At 45.3% G+C, this 23012-nt stretch overlaps 1 protein-coding gene and 1 pseudogene across 1 annotated transcript in view; one reads left to right on the top strand and one right to left on the bottom strand.

The window, feature by feature from the left end:
* LOC149317848 (cytochrome P450 2J6-like) overlaps positions 1-23012 on the bottom strand; it is an 84786-nt gene that overhangs the window by 39067 nt on the left and 22707 nt on the right. The gene's annotated exons all lie outside the window — the stretch shown is intronic.
* LOC149317849 (cytochrome P450 2J6-like) lies at positions 11712-21095 on the top strand (annotated as a pseudogene).

Raw genomic sequence — 23012 nt, forward strand, 5'->3', positions numbered from 1 at the left:
GCAAGATCTGTTCAGAGATTTGCCCTTACTTTCCTTTTAGGCTGAGAGAGTGTGACTTGCTAGGATCACTCAATGGATTTCCATGGCTGAGAAGCAAAATCGGAGTCTGTCCCTGGGAGGAACTCTGACTTCTGGCAATCTTGTCCCAAGGCCTTCTTGGCCATTTTTATTCCGAAGAGGTTTGCCATCGGAGGCTGAGAGGATGCTTTCCTTGGCTGAGCAGGGATTAAATCTTCTGGGGGTTTAGGGTGCAGCTATACTGTATTATGACCGTGTGCACTGTGTTATTATTTATTATTATATTTATTTGTATCCCACTTTTCCTCCCAAAACTGGGACTGAGAGCCACTTATTCATTTGTGGTGTATTTGGTTTTTGGATTTCTACAAGGTAGAAATAAAGTACTTGGACACTACCATGGCTCCATCCTACCAAACCCTGGGATTTGTAGTTTTGTGAGACACCAGCACTCTTTGGAAGAGAAGACTAAATACCTTGTAAAACTCCAAATCCCCTTATTCCATAGGATAGAACTACAGAATGTAAAGTCGTGCCAAACTGCATTGTTTCTACAGTGTAGATCCACTCCCAGTCCAATAAGCAACCTAATCCACCGCACCAGCTACCTTTTATTCGTACTGCGGTTGCTCTTTCTGTTACAAACTGCTTTGTGAGCAGAAAGAAAATGATAATGATCCTCCCTGCGGTGCATGTCAAAACATGGGGTTTTTCATCCAACTGGTGCATCTACAAGGTTCTCATTGTTCTAACCTGCTTTAAATTGTTATGCAGTTTAATATGGTTTTAGACTGTAATTTGTTTTTTAAAACCACTTTAAATTGCAGATGGTTTAAAAATGTTTGAGTTGATTTTATCTGGTGCAGCACTGGGTTCCTTGAATGCAGGCGGCATAGAAACATCGCTGTGAAACTCACTCTTGGTGTGCAATGATAGACCAAGCCAAACGTCAGCGCTTGAAAATACTAATAAACTTTGCTAGAGCTAAAAGAAAACATATCTGTAACTTGCAGCAGACTAAAAAGCCGACTCACAAAATACAAGATAGAAGGTGCTGTGAGAAACAGAGACAGCCAGAGGCCGCAGTAAATCCCAAAAGGGCCATCTGAAACCTCAGCAAGGCACAAAATCAGCCCCTTTGATTCAAGTTTCAGTGGCTCAATGCCTGACTTTTCCAACAAATATGTTAATAAATTTGAATTAAAATAAAGATAAGGAATACATGTAGAGAGATCTTGTAGCACCTTTGAGACTAACTGAAAGAAAGAAGTGGGCAGCATGAGATTTTGTAGACTTTGTAGACTTCAGTCTACTTCCTCAGATGCATTTGGTGGAGTGGAAGCCAGGCAAGGGTGTGTGTGTGTGTGTGTGTTTGTGTGTGTGTGTGTGTGTGTGTGTGTGTGCGCGCGCGCGCACCATTAGTATGTGAGAATGTCAATTCAAATTACAAATCCTTTGTGTATGGAAATGAAGTTGCAGGTCCAGTTTTAACTATGGTTGTTAGTGTACAAAGGCATTGGAAACTAGCTTTCGGTGAACTGGCAGATCCAGCCTGGCAATGGGACTGCCTGTGGGGAGGGGAACAGGTGAATCATTGAATCATAGAGATGGAGGGGATCCCAAGAAGGGCCCTGATCCAGTCCAGCCCCCTTCTTCTGCCATGCAGGAACTCTCAATCAAAGCATGACTGACAGATGGCCATCCAGCCTCTGCTTAAAGACCTTCAAAGAGGGAGACTCAACCAAAATCTCCATTGTCGAACAGCTCTTACTGTCAGGAGGTTCCTCTTAATGTTGAGGTCGGGTCTCTTTTTCTATAGCTTCCATCCATTGCTCCATTGTGTCCTATTCTCTGGAGCAGCAAAAAAACAAGCTTGCTCCCTCCTCAATGTGTTCTTGTTAACTGCCTTCAAGTTGATGACCCTCTGGATGAGGCCTCTCCAAGACCCCGTGTCTCCACTGCTCTGTTGAGATCCTGCAACCCCATAAAACCCATAGTGACCTCCATAGCAGAGTCCCTCCTCCATCTGGCCTGTGGCCTGCCTCTCTTCCTCCTTCCCTCCACCTTTCCCAGCATTATGGTCTTCTCCTTCCTTCTCATGATGTGTCCAAAGTACTACAACCTGACTTTGGTCATCTTGGCTTCCGGCTTGATCTGCTTTAGGACCCATTGGTTTGTCCTTTTTGCTGTCCATGGGATCCTCAACACTCTTCTCCAGCCCCACATCTGAAATGAATGGATTTTTCTCCTATCCTCCTCCTTAACTGTCCAGCTCTCAGATCCATCCATGGTAACAGGAATATAATGGCTTGTACGATTCTAACTTTTGTGGTCAGGTGTATATCTTTGCATTTTAGGATCTTTTCTGGTTTTTTCATAGCCGCCTTCCCCATTCTTCATCTTCTTCTGATTTCCTGACTGCATCTTGGTAGAGTTCAAAGATATAGCTGTGTTAGTCTGTAGAATCAGTATGTAGAGAGATCTTGTAGCACCTTTGAGACTAATGGAAAGAAAGAAGTTGGCAGCATCAGCTTTTATAGCATTCTTCCATACCAATGGCATATATTTGTCTGTCCCTTGTTTCCACTCCACTAAATGCATCTGAGGAAGAAGACTAAACCTAGGAAAGCTCATGCTGCCAACTCCTTTATTTCACTTAGTCTCAAAGGTGCCACAAGATCTCTATTATTATTATTATTATTATTATTATTATTATTATTACTGCATCTAAATGCATCTGAGGAAGAAGACTGAAGTCTTGGAAATCTCATGCTGCCAACTTCTTTCTTTCAGTGAGTCTCAAAGGTGCTATAAGATCTCTCTTATTCCACAGAGTAACCTGGCTATATCTTTGAATTCTACCATAAGGAATACACGTTCCTGTCAGGATCAAACTATTTTGCCCGAATGAAGGTGTGGCAAATGGTGGGTGAAACTGAAGAGTAGCCCACCTGATCATTGGCCTGGGAATGCCAGGCGACTGCAATGCAGGCCGTCAGCAGACTAAAAATGCAGTGTGCGTTTGCATGGAGGTTGGGAGCATACTGGGAAGTGTGTGCTCTCCATGCTGGGGTTTGTTTGCTCTTCATATTGAGGGCTGGTAGCTATGCTGAGTTTGTTTTGCATTTTTGCTATACCTGTTTGTATCTAGCCACAATGCTCCTTTTTCCTATGTCTGTTATTTGCTTCTGCTAAGTAAAGCTCTATTTCCGTTACCTTCCCTCCATGACTCTGTTGCAGTCCATTTTTGTGCACCGTAACAGTTCTTTCCTGGTTAATCAAGGGCCAGTTCTGGATCCAATAGGACTTCAGTCTCAAGAAACAAGGGTTTTCAAGGATCCGCTGGGGTTTGATTCGAGTAAGCCCCATGATGGATACCACAATCCATGGATGCTCAAGTCCCATTACATACAGTGGCATAGCAGCAATAGCAATAGAAATAGCACTTAAGTTTCTATACTGCTTCATTACAAACTTAGCACTCTCTGAACAGTTTACAGTCTGGAAGCCAGTTGCACCCAACAAGATGGGGACTGATTTTACCGACCAAGAAAGGATGGACGGCTGAGTCAACCTCAGAGCCCTCTGGAATCAATCTCACAACATAAAATACAAAAAGTACATAAAATGGCAAAATCCACATTTGATTTTTGGAATATATATATATATATATATATAGAGAGAGAGAGAGAGAGAGAGAATATTTTCAAGCTGTAGCTGATTGAATCCATAGATAAAGAATCTATGGATATAGAGGTCTGACTGTACCTTCTTTGTACCTGAATATGCAATACTTTATAAGTGGCATAAGATTGAGCCAGTGTGGCATAGTGATTTCAGTGTTGGACTATGGCTCTGGAGACCAGGGTTCAAATCCCTACTTGGCCATGGAAATCTGCTGGACAAGTCACACACTCTCAGCCTCAGAAAATGCTGTGATAGGGTCGCTCTGGGGGTTGCCATGATTCGGGAAAAACTTGAAGGCACACAACAACAAAGACAAGAAACAAAACTGATCCTGTGCTAGCCACAAGGTGGAATATGCTCGAGTCTCTGGCTCTCTTTCTCCTAACCTGAGTAATGCCTGGCATATCACAAATAAACATGTTGTAAACTGCCTGTGTTAGCATGATTGATGCCCATAGGGCAAAATGTCAGTGCCACTTGGATATAGCATCAGAAGAGGATTTGATCGTCATTGCTGTTGTTTAATAGGTGGAGGTGGTAGAAGGAAAGAGAAGGAGAAGTAGAACCATCTCTGCAGAAGGCAAAAAGCCATTGGAGAAAGAGCATCCAGCCTCTGCCCAAAGGTTGGAAAGCGCCAAAGCGAAAGAGAAGGCAGGCGGATGGAGGGAATGTGGATCTATTTGCTCATTCTCCTGGTGTTTCTTCTGCTCCTCTACTCACAGAAGCAGCAGCGCTTACGCCAAGGCTATCCCTCTGGGCCCTTTCCGCTGCCTTTCATTGGAGGCCTATGGCGAATTGGGTTTAGATATAGTGAAGACACTCTGATAAAGGTACTTCTTTTTAAGGAATTAGCTAATACAAGTTGAGTCCCAAAATCCTTGGGACCAGAAGGGTTTGGGATTTCAGATTTTGGGGGCTTTTGGAATATTTGTGTATGCATGATGAGATATCTTGGTATTGGGACCCAGTAATAAATATGACATTCATTAATGATATCTATCTATCTATCTATCTATCTATCTATCTATCTATCTATCTATCTATCTATCGTGTATGAAGCAAAGCATGTGTAACAGGAGTCCTGATGGCACAATGGTTAAATGCCTGTCCTGCAGCCACTCACTTTCAAACTACAAGCTTGTGAGTTCGATCTCGGCCACGGACTCAGGGTTGGCTCATCCTTCCATAGGTTGCTAAAATGAGTCCCCAGCTTGTTGGGGGCAATTAGCTTACACTTTGTAAACCGCTTAGTATGTTGGAAAGCGGTATAGAAATGTACTTGCTGTTGCTGCACTGAACCATCGGAAAGCAAAGGTGTCACTACTTCAGCCAGCCATGAAAACAAGTTTTGGATTTTGGAGCATTTCAGATTTTTGGATAAGGGATACTCAGCCTGTAGCCTATTAAACTGAACAAATACATTTAGCAAAGACCATGGTCCCATATTTTCTTTCTGGGGAGGCTGTGTGCAAAGGCACTTTGTGCTTTTAAAAACACACACACACATAAATAACCTCCTGGTACAAGTTCCTTATGGAAAATCACTTCTTCCCCTCCCAAACTCAACCCGGTTTCTGTTTCGGGAATTGGAGAGTTTAGACTATGGAATCTGTTCCCGTTAATGATATAGGAACTCTGTCCCATATTAAATCTGGCAGCCTCACATGATGTGGCATCTGGTGCATAACGAAGAGACCTGAAAAGAAGTCTCTGTTGCCTGGATCCAGTGGCAGCTAGTGGTTCAACACTCAGCTCCGAGGTTTAGTCCGAACTTTAGAGGAATTATCCAAGATGATGAATGACCCTTACTTGCAAATAAAGTTGCTAGTTCAAGACTGTGCCAGGCTCTGAGGTTTCCAGGCCCAAACTGAAGACATAAGGAGAGCCCCTAGTATTGCCATTAAAAGATAAAGGTTTCCCCTTTGAAATGATTATCAGGTTGTGTCCGATTGTAGGGCATTGCCATGATGCATTATGAATTGCATACTAACCACTTGCCACTTAAATACATGCACAGAGGGGCAGGGAGAGTGAGTAACAACAACAACAACAACATTAACAATCGAAAACAAGGGAATGTATCTAAAATTATTTATTTATTTTGTTATTATTGATTTAAAATGAAAACAAATGAAGAATTTGTTGAAGGAGAGGAAGGTATTGTATGCCATTGGTTTGTATATATGACCAGTTAACAAAATGTTCAGAATGACATGAAATCAGGAGAATGAGAAGATAGGAAAACCAAAGGAGAAATCTTGCATCAGTCGGGAAATAGACAAATAATCTCATCGCTTTATAAGCTCATAATGGATTTCAAAATGGAACAGGAAACAGTCAAAGATAACATGAGAAAAAGGGCCCAATATATTATTATTATTATTATTATTATTATTATTATTATTATTATTTCTGCTTCCCCCCCCCCCCAAAAAAAAAGAAACTGGGACTCAAAGCGGCTTAAAATTTAAAAGAGCAATACAAATAAAAACATACAGAAGTGAGCCTTAGTAGGCCTTACTAACACCTCCTAAAGAATGAATGGAGTAGCAAATGGAGCAACCTTGTTACAATGCAGATAAATGGCAATTCAATTCAAAATTATGAAACAAAAAGGAAAAAAGTGGGAAAAGTAAAAGAAAAAAGAAAAGGTAAGAGATTTATATAATATAATTCAGAAAGAAGGAAAGGGAATAGAAAACTAGTAGAAAGCGATAGACTCCTTTCCTAAACGAAGTTAAGGAGAAAACAATGGATGTATTTTTAAACAATTTCTGGAGACCAAATTAGCGTATCAGTCGGTGAAGAAATAACAAGTCAGAACAACTGTCTATTGCCTTAGAGAGCGCCATGGGAGACTGTAAAAAGATGAGAGAAGGGGTGGAAAGGGGGGATGAGATTTAAAGGAATGGATGTAGATGTGCATGACTTTGTATATATGGCATGTTTGCTTTTTTGATGGACATTTATCCTTAGATAAATGAAATATTTTTTTAAAAAAAAGTGAGCACTAAAACTCATTAAAACACATTAAAATTAAAACACGCCACTCATTAAAATAATGAAATGCCATTTAAAAGGGGATAAAACTGCTTAAAAATAGTACCCCAGACCATTATCATAGAATCATAGAATTGCAGAGTTGGAAGAGACCCCCAGAAGGGCCCTGATCCAGTCCAACCCCTTTATTCTGCCATGCAGGAAATCTCAATCAAAGCATCCCCAGTGACAGATGGCCATCCAGCCAATGCTTAAAGACCTCCAAAGATGGAGACTTCACCAAAAGATACAAGGAAGGAGTGTGTTCCAGTGTCGAACAGCCCTTACTGTCAGGAAGTTCCTCGTAATGTTGAGCTGGAATCTCTTTTCCTGGAGCTTGGATCCACTGTTCTGTCTTCTAGTCTCTGGAGCAGCAGAAAACAAGCTTGCTCCCTCCTCAATATGACACCCCTTCAAATATTTAAACAGGGCTATCCTATCACCTCTTAACCTTCCTTTCTCCAGGCCAAACATCCCCAGTTCCCTGAGTCTTTCCTCATACGGATTCAAAAGTAAGAAGAAGGAAATGGTAGGGCCACTGTGTCAAGAGGATGGCAAAATGTTAACAGGAGATAGAGAAAAGGCAGAATTACTCAAGACCTTCTTTGCCTCAGTCTTCTCAGAAAAGGAGAAGGGGCTCAACCTGAGGATAATGGAGCAGAGGACAGAATAGGGGAATTTCAGCACAGAATAAGTAAAGAGATAGTAGAGGAATACCTGTTTAACCTAAATGAATTTAACTCTCCAGGATCATACCACCCACTCTTGTCAGTTTCCACCCAGTGGGCGTGTACATCCACTCTCATTGGTTCTCTTGTTTCTACCCAGAATTAATGATTTCATCATCTCAGCCTTGACCACTTAACAATTCTCAGGTGTGTTCAATTATCCACTTTGCATTTCTGTCCTTGGCATTCAGGACTTGCTAATTCCATTACCTTCTACACCTGTGTGGCTCTTAATTTCTTCTGCTGAGTCATCCTGACTCTCACATACAAGTTTTATTTCATTCACTGTATGTCCCATGTTGCTTTTTCCTTAACACCTTAGTCATCCATCCTGGTTTCTTGAGACACCTCCCGTTTTTCTTTCTCACTGGAACTGTTTGAAATTGTGCCTTCAGTATCTCCCTTTTGAGAAAGTCCCATCCGTCCTGAACTCCTTTATCTTTTAGTATTCCTGACCATGGAATCGCCCTCAATACTTCTCTAAGTTTACTGAAATCCGCTCTCCTAAAGTCTAGGATGCGTGTCTGACTCTGCCTGGCTTCTCCTCTCCATTGTATAACAAACTCCAGGAGAACATGGTCGCTTCCACCTAAGGATCCCACCACTTGCACCCCATTAACCAAGTCATCCTTGTTGGTTAGGATCAGATCTAAAATAGCTGACCCCCTTGTTGCCTCTTCCACCTTTTGGACCATGAAATAGTCTTCCAGGCAAGTGAGGAATTTGCTAGACCTTGAGGATTTTGCTGAGTTTGACTTCCAGCAAATATCAGGATAGTTGAAGTCGCCCATCACTACTACATCTCTCCTTTCTGAGTGTGTGGTCATCTGTTCTAGAAAGATATCATCCAATTCCTCAGTCTGACTTGGGGGTCTGTAGTAGACTCCCACCGTAACACCCTTGTTGTTTCCCTCCCCTTTGATTCTTATCCAGATGCTCTCCACCTGGCTTCCATGATTGATGTCCAGGATCTCTTCACTGGTGTAAATATCTCTGACATATAGTGCTATTCCTCCTCCTTTCCTGTTTGGCCTATTTCTCTTAATAAGGTTATACCCCTCTATTTCCACATTCCAACCATGAGACTCATCCCACCAGGTTTCCGTGATGCCTATTATATCATATTTGCTTTCTTGTACTAGGAGTTCGAGTTCATCTTGCTTATTTCCCATGCTCTGTGCATTAGTGTAGAGACATCGCAGACCATGGTTCCCTTTTACTTGCTGCCTGTGCAAGTTTTTTTGCCTCCCACTGCTGGGTCCTTGCACTGTTTGCCTTGTTTCCTCTATGTCAGTTTGACTATTTTCGCCATCCCTTTCGCCTTCCTTAATATTGTCTCCCTTCCCCTCGGAACTCAGTTTAAAGCTCTCCTGATCAAGTTCTTGAGACTGTTGGCAAAAACATTTCTTCCAACTGGCGTGAGATGCAACCCGTCCATTGCAAGAAGTCCCTCCTCATGGAACCGCAGCCCATGATCGAAGAATCCAAATCCTTCTCGGCGGCACCATCTGCGAAGCCAGTTGTTCACATCCGCTATTTTCCTCTCCCTTCCTGGACCGTGCCCTTCAACTGGCAGAAGAGACGAGATGACAACCTGTACATCCATTCCTTTCAGCTTCCTACCAAGCGCCTCGTAATCCCTTTTGATGTTCTGAATGCTGTGTCTTGCAGTATCATTAGTTCCCACGTGGACCAAAAGGAAGGGGTATTGGTCAGTAGGCTTGACCAGTCTTGTCAGCCTCTCTGTCACATCACGGATCTTTGCACCTGGAAGACAACACACCTCTCGAGACATCTTGTCAGGCCTACAAATCACTGCTTCTGTACCCCTCAGCAAGGAGTCCCCCACTACGACCACACGCCTCCTCCGAGGCTTAGCAGCGACTGTTCCCTCGGGTGGGACTCTCAGGCTCCCCTGCTCTGTCCCAGAAGTCTGTCCATGCTGCTCTTCTTCATCCTCCTTGATAAGGGAAAGAGCTTCGAATCGATTCTCTAGCTGCAAGCTCCCCGAACAATTCCTTCTTGGCTTACTTCTCTTTGTGACATTCCTCCAGCTGTCTTCCTCCTGTGTATGTGAAGTGGCCTCCTCAGCTCCAGCATCTTCCTCTGCGTGGTACTCATCCAAGATGGTTAGTTCTATTCTGTCCAGGAAATCCTCTTGTTCCCTAATATGCTGAAGTGTAGCTACTCTGGACTCCAGCTGCTGCACTTTCTCCTCCAAGAGTGCTACCAACTTGCACTTGGTGCATGTGAAGTTCTCCACTTCTGTAAGCAAGAAGAGAAACATCCCACAAGAGTTGCAGGTGACTGCGGCAGATCCCTCGTTGTCCATACTGCAAAGTCTTTAGTAATAAATATAACAGTCAATCTACTGGGAATACTTCTTTAAAGGTAAGTACTGGCTGCTATCTTACACTTAAAGGGAAGGCTCTGTTTCAATATCTGATTCTAACCTGATGCCACTTGAGCAGAGTTGTTGAGTTAAAGAAAACTAAAATTAAAAAGCAACGAGCACACGGTCTCAAAATGGCTGCCAAGCAGCTCCTCTCCTTCTCCTCTCTCTGGCCGGACTGTTCTGGAAGGCTCTGGAAGGTGGTATATAAAGCTAGTCTGCTAGCTCCGCCCCCTTGTGACTCACAGATGTGACCCACAGAAGCTCCGCCCCTTCAGCAACGAGCACACGGTCTCAAGCACACGGTCTCAAAATGGCTGCCAAGCAGCTCCTCTCCTTCTCCTCTCTCTGGCCGGACTGTTGCAAGTTCGCAAGTTCAATACCAGTCAGGGGCTCAGGGTAGACTCAGGCTTGCATCCTTCTGCAGTCGCTAAAGTGAGTCCCCAGCTTGTTGGAGGCAATTTGCTTACAGTTGTAAACCACTTAGAGACTGCTTAGGTGGTATGAAGTGGTATATAAATGAAACTGCTATTGCCATTACCTTCCCACTGAAGTGGTACCTATGTATCTATTTGCGTTTGCATGCTTCTGGACTGCTAGGTTGGCAGAATATGTCTGACATCAATGCAGTCCCAGCCATTGTTTGTATTGTCATCCGCTTTCCCCACATTGCTCAGCATGGAGAAGGGGGATATCATGGAACCTAGCATGGAAACAGCTGGCCAGCCCGAATTTGCTTGATTAATTTGTTTGCATGCCACAAACCCCCATGCTAACCCCAGGTTTTGGGGAAATGACAGTGTCGCCGGGCCCCTGGGCGTGGCCCCGGTGGCAGCTGCCATCTGGGGGTCCATCACACAAAACACAAGGAGTCCACTTGATGCTTAGTGCTCTTTAATCAAACGGGGAATAACTTTGTGCTCAAACAGTAGTAACACAAAACAGGATCCTTCTCCACAAAAACAGAATACTTCTTCACCCTCTTATCACTAGCCCTCGTCGTCGGATAACTCTTCCATGATGGGCTCTTCCAACTTTGGGTCTCTTCTTCCCCGAGAGGTAGGCCAACAACGCCCACTAATATCCCATAGCAAACAGGGCCCCGGGTGTAACACTGGCCTGGCCTGGAAAGGCTCGTATGGTTCCTCTAACGCCAGAGGGTTTATTCTCTCAGCGAAGCAGCTCTCTATCTGCAGGCCCCGGTTCCCTGCCCAGGTGACCTTCTCCCCGCGTCCTCTCAAGTAACGTCGACTTACTTCTGCTGACCAAGCGTCTCTCACTCTCGCCTCCACCTCCCCTTCGTATCCGGTCTCACCCTCCACACTCCTCGACCAGTTCGCCTCCCCCTTCCGCCCCAGGGTGCCCTCTTCCGGCCCTTTTCTACCCTCCGGCGCCCCCGCCTCCCCAGTCTCCGCCCTGGTGCCAGCTGCAGCGCCTTGAGTCTTCTCCTCCTTAGCTTCTCCTGGGTCCCCCGGCACATCGTCCTCCGCAACGGGATCCCAACCCGACTCCTCCCCATCGTCCACCCTTTGACAGACAGGACTTTCCTTCTCTTTGCTAACCTCTGGGGCAAAGTCACTGTGCATCATGGAAGCAGAGTGTTGGGATGGGCATGAGATTTTTTTGCACATGCAGACAAGGCCTATGAAAGTCTAGATTTATACTGGACAAACATGATGTGGGATATTGACCAGTAGGCTAGCCTTCAAGATCTGCCCAGAGGATGGTACCAAGGTGTTAAACCAAAGACTTTCACTGGCGAACTGTGTGACCTTTCCTTCATCTTGGCTTTACTTCGTGAACGAAGATTCAGGAAGGATTCATCCGTGCTTTCTACAAGCGCGTTGATGACGTTGGATGTATCCTTTGAGCCTATGCAATTGGTTTTTCTGGTGGAGTGCAGCGTGCACAGAATTGGCCTCACCCTTTAAACCAGAAGTCTGTCTGCTGAGGCCTTGACAAGCATGGACGGTGGCAGCGAGGTCCTCGGGTCATAGGCTTGGTTAGAGTTTCCTTCTCTTAGATGGTTGACCTTACAGGGTTAGTCGAGCACCATCTGCCCAGGTTTGGGATTAGAGTTTTCCTTCTCCTAGGATGGTTGCCATAAGGCTAGAGAGCCCATACTGCCCTTTGGCACTCTTGGTCAGACCCTTCAGTTGCGACCTGTCTGGCATGGGAGGCCCTACCGGTGGCTATTATACCACCGCCAACATAGCTCACAATTTCATTAGGGTACGCAAGCCTCTCCCCCACACAGTCAGAGCATAGCTGGAGGGGAATAGGAGGCTGGAGGATGACAGTTAAGGAGGGAGGAGCCTCTTTCTAGTCTCCTCTTTACTAATGGTTAGGTTTCCCTTTTGGCTTTGCTATAGCTTCACGAAGTGGTCCCTTGGCTCATGAAGCATCTTCCAGGGCCTCACAAGAACGCATTTGATTTCTCAGAGATGCTGGTATCCTTAGCAAAGAAAGAAATAGAGGAACACAAGGAAAAGTCCCTTCACGAGCCACAGGACTTCATTGACTTCTATCTACCTCAGATGGAGAAAGTAAGTTTTGCATCAGGGCTCATCCAGAATTAGGTGGGGAAGTCCCTGGAAGTAGCACTGAGAGTTAACATTTCTCTTTTGCTTTGATTTAGATGTATTTATTGGATTTATATTCTGCCTTTCTCCCAAAACAGGATTCAAGATGGCTTACAATAATTTTTAAGAGGACCTAGACATTTTGGAGACAGGATGATTCTATGGCCAACCATCAGTGGATCTTGACCGTAGAGTTGCACTGGAGGACCTAGAGATTCCTAGAGAGGTGGTCACTCAGGTGTAAAAAAATAGTATTTCCGCTTTCACAGGTGTCCTGTGCCTTTAACCCAAGCAAATGTGGGGGGTTTTAATGCCCAGGAACACATCTGCAGATGCCCTTTGTATCTACAGGGGCTCCATTCCGGACAGACACACACCCAGCGAATGGGAAATTCTGCAGGACTAGGGTGGCAATATCCCAGTCTGTCATATCCGGGCATATAATTTGGGTATTGTGCAAATTATTACCATTAAGCAGATTATTGATTTGCATTCTGATTATACAGAACCAACCCATTAATTATTGCACTTGAGTATTTCAACATCAGTACCAGTACCAGACCAAGAGCTCCTGTTTTTCTTCTTCACAGCAAGCTGTGTCAAAGCCTGTGTCAAAGGAGACATGCAGGATGTACATGTTTCAACTGGGACATATTTTTAGTCCCTACATCTGGCAGGATTTCATGCCCAGGACTTGCTGTTCTCCGCCTTGAGTCCCTGTATTGGGAGAAACGCGGGATATAAGAAAAGAAAATAAGAACAAGAATAATCTGTTTTCTGGGACAAACGGCAACCTCCGTGGGACCTCAAGTCCCCTTCTCCTCAATGATGGAACGACACGCGTGAGACTGCAGTGGTGCCGCCATTGAGGAGAATGGGACGGTGCCATCTGTGGATGCTCCAGTCTGTGGCCGGCAAACCCATGGATAGGAAGAGCCAACTGTACTTGGTTAACTGAAGTATACTTGCAAGCAAAAGGGAAGAGCCCCCCCCCCCCCTATAAATGATTTCCCGTCTCAGACATCCTTCAAGGGGAATGCAAGGCCTTAACTATGGCAGAGCTGAGCATCTCTTCATTAGCAGCAGCTACTGTAAGCATACAAGAAACTCAGTTATAAAAGTTTGATTTTCAGGAGAAGTAAAGGAAGCATTGGCAGGGTGTTTGCAATTCATTATAAATCACACTTCTCCTTTCCTATTATCGTTATAAGAGCAGGAAAGATCTTACCTCTACATATGATGAAGAGAACCTAGCTTTATGTATTCAAGACTTCTTCATGGCTGGAACAGAAACGACAGCCACTGCCCTCAAATGGGCAATCCTCCTCTTGACAAATCATCCGGACGTCCAAGGTAAGAGAGAGATCTCTGCAATGGAAGCTGATGATGATGATGATGATATTTGGAAAAATATTCATATAGAATTGAAAAAAATATTCACATTGAAATGTGAATTTAAGGTCAAGTGCTAAAGTGTATCTCTTGAATATGACATCCATTTCTGTCGTTTTTCCCAGATAAAGTCTCCAAGGAGCTAGAAGATGCTCCCTCCTCCCTCCGCTATCAGGATCGGAAGAACTTGTCGTATACAAATGCTGTGATCCATGAGATTCAGCGTTCAAAATACATCTTGTTGGCTGGGTTCCCAAGACAATCTGCCAAAGATGTGAACATCGGTGGTTTTCTCATTCCCAAGGTACCAAATGCAGTTATGGCTGCACTTCTCTATATATCCCAAGAGAAAGGAGCCTCAAAGGGTGGCTTTTGCACAAATGTAGCCACAAATGTCTTGTTTAGTGCAATGCACACACAAAGTGGGCCCTTGGTGTCCGCTGGGATGACTTTCCAGGAACCCCCCTGGATATCCCCTCTGGAACCATGACACTTAAAGCTGTACCAAATTGCATTTATTCTGCAGCATGCCAGTCTCTTGGGAAGGATTTGAAGGCACCAATGTGTATAAACATTCGGAACTTATTTCAGAAATCATACAAGAGACCTGGGAAGGAGCTGAGATGCCCACCTCCATTTTACCAAACTGGCGGTTTTCAAAGTGGGGGCTGGAAAAGGTTGGAAGTGGTATAGAAATGGCTTAACGCAGGCATTGCTTTTGAACAAGCCGTTTGTGCAAGCAATAACAAGAACATCAATTGGATGACTTTCCCACCCACCGCCTTAGCTGTGTTAGTCTGGAATATCAGCATGCAAAGGGGTCATGTAGCATCTTTGAGACCAAGGCTGCAAATGAATTGTAGCGTAAGCGTTACTCTTATTTACTCAGGTCTTACGTTGTTCTCAAAGCTGCTACAAGAGCCCTTTGCCCAGAGAACAGGCAGGTAGCCCAAATACAACAGCTAGTATCCTGTAGGTGACATAAACCTGTGTCCCTTTGTTTTCAGAGATGCTTGTAGCTTTGGGGCTGTTGTGCAATGGATGTATTCCGTTCATGGATGGATAAGTAGAATTCCTCAAGTGTAAGCATGGGACTTAGTCCTATTGTTCCCATTGCACTTGGTCCTATTGTTAATCCCAACCAGATGAAAGCTATTGAATCCATTATAGTCAAGTATAAGTCAGCCTCATGTATAAGTCAGGAGCAGGTTTGGGGGCCAAACTTATGGCCCCAATTATGACTTATGGAGAAGTCAAGAGTAAAACCTAGTGTCATGTAACAAAGGATGCAAAGAATGAAGGAAAGGAAAACAATGTCAAAAAACTTACAACATTCTGGCAAGTATAAGTGTTTGTGGGTTTTTGTGGGTTTTTCAGGGGGCTCTGTGGCCATGTTCTAGCAGAGTTTCTTCCTGACGTTTCGCCAGCATCTGTGGAATCTGGCATCTTCAGAGAATGCTTTGCCTGGAAAAAGTTGGGTGTATATATACTGTGTGAGCCTGGGAATGCAGGAGGGATTTGCATGTGTCTTGTTCTGTGCTGATGGCTGGCCTCAGCCTAGGAGGCTAATACAAAAGAGGATTAATGTCTGCTACTTGGTGATCATTATCTGCTGGGAAAGCCCCTGACTCTAAATAAGTGTTTGTGCTTTTCCAACCCAGGCATTCAAAAAGGTCAGAAGTGGAGCCATGGCAAAGGGAGTAAAGTGTTTGTTTCGGAGGTTCCTAGCATGGACTACGTTCGCCTTTTCACTCCTTTACTCAGAAAGAGGGGTGGTTCCTTTCTTGACATTTGGTAGTGTTTTGGTTTTTACTAAACTTTGTAAATGTATACATTGGGCTCTTGGTATCTGCTGGGGTTTGGGTTTCAAAACCATTCATTGATATCAAAATGCACCGATGCTCAAGTCCAATGAAATTGCAGTGGCATAGTAATATGGTGTGCCTTATATAAAATGGGGAAATCGAAGTTTTCATTGGGGAATTTTTTTATTTTGGAATAGTTTTAAAATCGTGAATATTTGAATCCATGGATGAAGAATCAGTGGATACAGAGGGCTAACAGTACATGAGGATATACAGTATGTCTCTAGATTAGGCTTTCAACAATGGATCCAGTGGGCCTCTTCTGCTTGGGACTGGCCAAGATTCTAGCCATGCATGGTGCATTCTTGCATTGGACATATCTATTCATCGGTCCATTCAATATGAGCCTCTTTCTTAATTTAGGATTGTGTAAACAGCCACAATGCGTTCCTTATTGAGCAATGGGGGGAAAACTCACATATGCTGCAACTGACTTTGATCTTTGCCAGTGCTGCCATTCAGCCACAGGGTGGACTGGCATCTAACTTGTGGATTTGCAGCATGTTGTAGAGAGATCTTGGCGCACCTTTGAGACAAAGAAAGAAGTTGGCAACATGACCTTTCATAGACTTCAGTCTACTCCTTCAGATGCATTCTCAGGAAGTAGACTGAAGCCTAGGAAAGGTCATGCTGCCACCTTCTTTCTTTCAGTGAGTCTCAAAGGTGCCACAAGATCTCGCTACGCCAGGGGTGCACCACTTGCAGCCTAGGGGCCACATGCGTCCCGCCAAAGGATTTCTGGAGGCCTGGGGCCAAATAGTCAGGAGGAGGAGGATGTCCTGGCTCCCAGAGTCCTCCCTAATCGCACGGGGCTTTGGAGGATGGGAGCAATGGACTCTTCCCCCAGACTTCCCTGGAGAGCTCTTGCTGGGGGCAGGCCTACAGCTCCTCTCAGCCCAGAGGCAGTGAGGCCCAGAGGAAGGAGCTTCTTGCAGGGCAAGGGGCAGAGTAGAGTCGGAAGGGCAGAGAGAGAGCAGGGAGCGAGAGAGGGCAGGGGTTTGGCTCATTAAGGTAAGGGGCCCAGGGTCTTCACTGAGTGTGGATGGGAGTGGAGGAGGAGGCCGCCACACTTTTGGCGGCCTGCCTGGGATTCGGGATCCTTGACCTCGTAAGGCTGCCCGCCTGGCAAAGCCCCCAGGCCGCTCAAAGGTGAGCAACTCGGCAGAGGAGGAGGAGGAGGAGGGGAAAAGAGACAAGGCAACCCGCCCACCGCGTTGTCCTCCTCGTCCTCTGCTGTGTCATTCGAGCGGCCTGGGTTTTTTGCTGGGCAGGCAGCCTTGCCGCTCAAAGATGGACAGCTTGACAGAAGAGGACAATGCAGTGGACGGGTTGCCTTGTCTCTTTCCCCGTCCTCCCCCCTCCTCCTCTCAAGACTGCCCACCCAGCAATGGGGAAAGAGACAAAGATGCCCACCCACCGCATTGTCCTCCTCCTCTTCTGCTGAGCCAGCAAGGAGGCCTGCCAGGCAAAAACCCCTGGCCGCTGAAAGGCGAACGACTCGGCAGAGGAGGAGGAAGACAACGCAGTGCACAGGCATCCTTGTCTCTTTCTCCTCCTCCTCCTCCTCTAGAAAGAAAGAAGGGGGGAGGGAGGAAAGAAAGAATCAAGGAAGTGAAGAAGGAAAGAAAGAAAGGAGGAAGGGTAGGAGGAAGAAAAGAAAGAAAAAGAAGGGAGGGAGGGAGGGAGGGAGGGAGGGAGGGAGGGAGGGAGGGAGGGAGGGAGAAGCAAGGAAATAAAGAAAGAAGGAAAGGAAGGAGGGAGGGAGGCAGGGAGGAAGCAGGGAAAGAAAGAAAGGAGGAAGGGAGGAAAGAAAGAAGCAAGAAAATAATGAAGGAAGGAAGGAAAGAAGGGAGGGAGGGAGGGACGACACAAAGAAATGGAAAGAAAGAAGGAAGGAAGGAAGAAGCAGGGAAAGAAAGAAAGGAGGGAGGAAGGAAAGAAGGAAGGAAGGGAGGAAGGGAGGGGATGCCTGCCCCTTGGTATGGTGACCAGACTTTCCCTCCTTTTCCTGGACATGTCTCCCATCTTGACCTTCCTGTCCAGAAGGAGGGATTCCACAATGTCCTCCATTTTGAGCATGGCTAAGAAGTATGGATTTGCATTTATATGCTTCCAGCTTTTATTTGGTCATGCCCTCCATTTTGCTTGAATGTCCTACATTTCGCTGTCCTAAACCTATTGGAAGCCTGAACAACCTAGCCGACCTTAATTTCGGCCCTGCCTCCTTCCATGTTGGGCAGCCCTGCTCTACGTACTGATTCTGCAGACTAACACAGCTATAGCTTTGAATTCTACTATTCTGGATTTGCACTAAGAAGTGCCAGATCTTGGCCAGTAAACAATGAAGACGTCCCATTCCCAATGAATTTGCCATTCCAAGTGAAGGGTGTGCAACTGTGTTTATTTCATGTGCCAATCCGTCATTTCTTTCTTTCTTTCTTTCTTTCTTTCTTTCTTTCTTTCTTTCTTTCAGGGTACCCTCATCTTTCCAGATCTACGCTGTTCTTCTTGATCCCAAGCAATGGGAGACTCCTGAAGAGTTCAATCCAAATCACTTTTTGGACATGGAGGGGAATTTTGTCCCTAGGGAAGCATTTCTGCCATTTGGGGCAGGTAAGTGTAGCAGTCCAAACTCGCTTGTCTTTTATAAAGGTGTTGTGAGGCCATGACCACAAGTAACTTAGTTAGTGAAATAACTAACCCAATTCTGCTGAGAGATCCAGGGTTCTCTGCCTGACAAAGGGGACTGTGGCCTCACAAAGGATGAAGGCATCTTGGATCTCAGAAGAAGTAGCCTGTTTGCATTCCTAACAGATTCCAATGCCATCTCCTGGGCTCTGAAGTAAGGCTTTCTTCCCAGTGCCACTTGGCCATCTGTCCTTTCATAGGAGTATATCACATGGAGCTTTTTGGTGGTGTAGTGGCTCAGTTCCAGCTCACTTCTGAAGTGATTGTACTTCCAACGATGCGGTTTCATGTCATAAAGGGACTGTTTCATCAGACACCATTGATTTCTATGGGAGCCCCTTGCGAATTGCTTCAGCAGCGTTTCTGAAGTCACCTCTCATTTTGGTAAAACCAGGAAAAAAGTGGCTCCAGAGAATTGGCTTCCAGGCTGCCTTCGATGGCACTGCGATTTGTTCGGGTGTGGAAAAGCACTCCGATGCCACCCCCCTTGGCCCCTGCGTCCTGCTCCATCATCCCCTCTTCCTCCTTCATGCCATCTCCTCCTCTCTGCCAACCAGCTGATCCCATCATCCCCTGCATCCCCTGCGTCCTCCTAGACCCCGATCTGCTCCCCTCCTTCAGCCTCCCACCAATCTCATCATCCCCTGACTGCTCCTGCATCCCGATCCTGGCCCCAGGGACCTCCAGCGACTGATCCCATTATCCCCTGACTGCTCCTAGACCCTGATCTGCTCCTCTCCTTCAACCTGCCACCGATCCCATCATCCCCTGCCTCCTCCTTCACCTCGATGAAGGAAGACAGCTAAGGAGGGGGCAGGGAAGGAGGCCAGAGCCCCACTGAGCATGCCCAAGGGTGCCGATTCGAATTGTTGACCCCTCAAAGTATGCTCTGGTGTGATAATACAAAGTGCACTGGCTCCCCTTTGCTTGAGTGCGCATCACGTGACTTGCTTTGAATAGAACTGACTTCGTTTCCCCTTCACTTTGTGAAGACAACAGAAAGGCAACCAGGTGTGGAAAAACATGACGTTTTAACCTCAATCCGCATTGCTAGAGAGGAGTGACTCTGGATCTGGTGTGGAAAAACATCACGCTTTGCATTGCTAGAAGAGAAGTGACTGCAGATCTCAGCTGCAACCCCCCCCCCCCCCCCAATGTGTGATAAGGTCCATAGATATCCCACAAAGAACAAGACACCAACAACACCGTTAGAAAATGCAAGCCTGGGACTAACATCGTCAATTCATCATTTTTTTTCCTCCTGTATGATTTTTAACACTTTTGCCTGAGGAAGAAGCCAGTGGAGCTTCAAAAGCTTAGATCATGCATTTTTTGTGCATTTTGGTTGTCCATTTAAAGATATCATTGTTTTGTGTATTTGGGGTATGATTATTATATTTATATATATCTCACCCTTCTCCCAAGGCTGGGACTCAGGGCAGCTTACAACATTACTAAACAGTACAGTAAAAAGCATATAAAAATAGTTCATTAAAACAGAATTAAATTACTGCAGTATTTGAAACAAATTCCATGTTAAAATATCAAATAGTTTAGAGGGATACAAATATTTAAAACAATATAGCACCCCAGCCCATTCTTTACTATTGTACTAACCTGATAGTTACCAAACCTAATGGAAACGTCACTCTTGCTCCAACTATCAGCAGTTTGGAGTAAGTCTAGTAACTGTGAGCCTGGTGCCATGGCTGTAGCATCAGCTCCATGGGGAGAAGGAGGCTCCTTGGACTGGCAATGGCAGTGCAGGTGAATGGCATTTTACAATGCGTTTGCATGGGGCATGCCAGGGAAGGTGAGTTGGTTAAATATAATTAAATAGCTGATATAGGATTCTAGCCACTGCTCTTGCTCCTCCCCAAGTCTCCACACTCCTGGTCTGGAACATTTGTGTGTGTGTGTGTGTGTGTGTGTGTGTGTGTGTATACGCACACACACAAACACACACACTCACAAACACACACACAGATATTCTGGTTGCAGTGCAAAACAAGATGAAAAGAAAAGACCATGCTCTAACTCAGTGGAGTGCAGAAGAAGTGTTCAACCTGGTAACCAACAATGTAATGAGGGAAGGAAGGTCAGAGGAACACCTTTGCTGGCCTGAGTTGCAAAGGTCAAAACAGACATTCCAGAAGTAAATGCGGAATGGAGACAATAGACAGAGACCTGGGAATGTACCCCTGCCGGTATCAAAACATTTTGGGAGGGAAAGAAGTAACCGTGAATTGTTGAACTCAGGGCAAGTAGCCAAAACATCATGGCTAGTTCTGGAAGTTCACATGCAATTGACCAAGACAGACAATACTTCATCTGCATATATTTTTAAAATCCCAGTAAGTACAGATGCAATTTGTGTAAAGCCTTAAGGCTTTTGGCCGGTGCAGAAGAGTGCTTCGAGAAGAGGGATGGATCATAGGTTACAGCCCAGAATGACCCCTCTTTGCTGCCTGGGAGGTATGCTCATTTTCATGCTTTTCTTTGTATTTCGGTTGCAGGGGCTCAAGCGTGTCTAGGAGAGCAACTGGCGAGGATCGAGACCTTCATCTTCTTGACCAGTCTGCTGAGGGCCTTCCGGTTCCAGCTGCCGGAAGGAGTTAAAGCATTCAAGGAAAACCCTGTAGTAGGAATAACAACGCCACCCCATCCTTACAAAGTGTGCGCTGTTCCACGCTCCAGGTTTTGATGAAATAAAACAATTCCATTAGCATATATATTCTTGTAATTTAAAGAACAGTTAAAAGTAAAGGTAATCCCTTGACATGAATACCTCGTCATTACCAACTGTAGGAAGAGGTGCTCATCTCTGTTACAGTCAAAGATCCAGCATCGTCCGAGCACGACCCCATTGGTCATGTGTCCAGCGTCATGCACTGAATGCTGTTACCTTCCCACGGAAGTGTTACCTAGCTTTCTAATTGCATTTGCATGCTTATGAATCGCTAGGTTGGCAGTGTCAGAATTCACATTTAATTAATGCTTAATTAATGCTTTCCTGCCAGAAATCGATTTGAGTTAGAGATGGGCTAAATAGTTTATGGTTAATTGGGATTCTATAAATATTGGGTTAGAGGCTGTGCATACTCCTGACAGTAAGGGCTGTCTGACAGTGGAACACACTCCTTCCTCGGAGTGTAGTGGAGTCTCCTTCCTTGGAGGTCTTTAAGCAGAGGCTAGATGGCCATCTGTTGGGGATGCTTTGATTTGGATTTCCTGCATGGCAGAATGGGGTTGGACTGGATGGCCCGTGCGGTCTCTTCCAACTCTATGATTCTATGATTAGATGTCATGTTAAAGTGATTGTTTAAAGAGACGGAGGCGCCCAAGGGCCTATATCTCAATGAGGAAAAAAGCTGGGAGGTAAATCCCTAAACAAACACAAGCAGGTGAATGAGCAAAAAGTTTAGGGGAGATGGACACTCGGCAATTTTATTTAAACAGTGTGTTGCACTCAAATGCAATGAATGTATTTAAAAAATGTTAAAATACAAAGCTAGCGATCTATAAAAAGTAATTCAAGCCTGTGGGCCACGCCCTACAGACATACACGTAAAATGAACAATCAGTACTGGGCCAGTACTGCTCATTCACCTATATCTCAATGAGACAAAGATGTTGTGTCTGGTGTTGGTGGGGAAGCTTCACATTCACACAAACACTTGCCAGGTGCCTAATTCCTAGAGGGTCGAACATCACATCCTCCAAATGGACAAAGCGCGGGGAGTTAGAGGGTTCAGTCGCAGAATTGTACCAACCCAAAGGGAGGGAGGAATCTATGGTTGAGTACAAAGCTGTCTAAATGCATTATATTTCCAGACTTGCCAAAAAAGTCACGTACCTGTTTGCTAATTTTTTTCTTTTTGGCAATAAAGATATTCTTTGACTTGGAGTCTAGAATTTGTTTGGCTTTTTTGGTCTGAAAGAAAACCTGTGGACAAGCTGCTCCTGACAGGCAGGAGCTGGGACTAGAGAGAGGAACTGACCTCTCCATGCAGCAATCGGGCCTCGAATTGCCAACCTTCCGATCTTCCAGTCATCAGAATTGGCGCCTTAACCACAACAAATCCCTACTGCTAGGAAAACCGCACCATGTCAAGACATCTTGTGCATGGCATTAATGGAAGAGGATGGATGGCCTCACTCATGCATCTTATCTCTCCCAGCCACATCAGGAGCCAAAGTCAGCCAGCTGGAGCCGTCACAGAATTACAGAATCATAGAGTTGGAAGAGACCCCCAAGGACCAGCCAATCTAACACTATTCTGCAATGCAGGACGACACAATCAAAGCATCCCCTGAGACAGATGGCCATCCAGCCTCTGCTTAAAGACCTCCAAGCAAGGAGACTCCACTACACTCCAAGGAAGGAGTGTGTTCCTCTGTCCAACAGCCCTTACTCTCAGGAAGTTACTCCTAATGTTGAGATGACTATTTTGGACTTCATAGCTGCTGCATGTCAAGGTTGACCTCTTAACCCCCTCCTTCTCACCATCTCTCCCAGACAGTGAGATGAAACACATTTCCAAATTTCTTCCACTTTGAATCCAGCGTTATCAGCCTGATCCACACAAAGGATCCACCTTCTTCCACTTTTAGTCTGGAG

The sequence above is a fragment of the Sceloporus occidentalis genome, unplaced genomic scaffold (genome assembly GCF_023333645.1).
Source record: "Sceloporus occidentalis isolate IW3139 unplaced genomic scaffold, rSceOcc1.0.p SCAF_2, whole genome shotgun sequence".
NCBI lineage: Eukaryota > Metazoa > Chordata > Lepidosauria > Squamata > Phrynosomatidae > Sceloporus > Sceloporus occidentalis.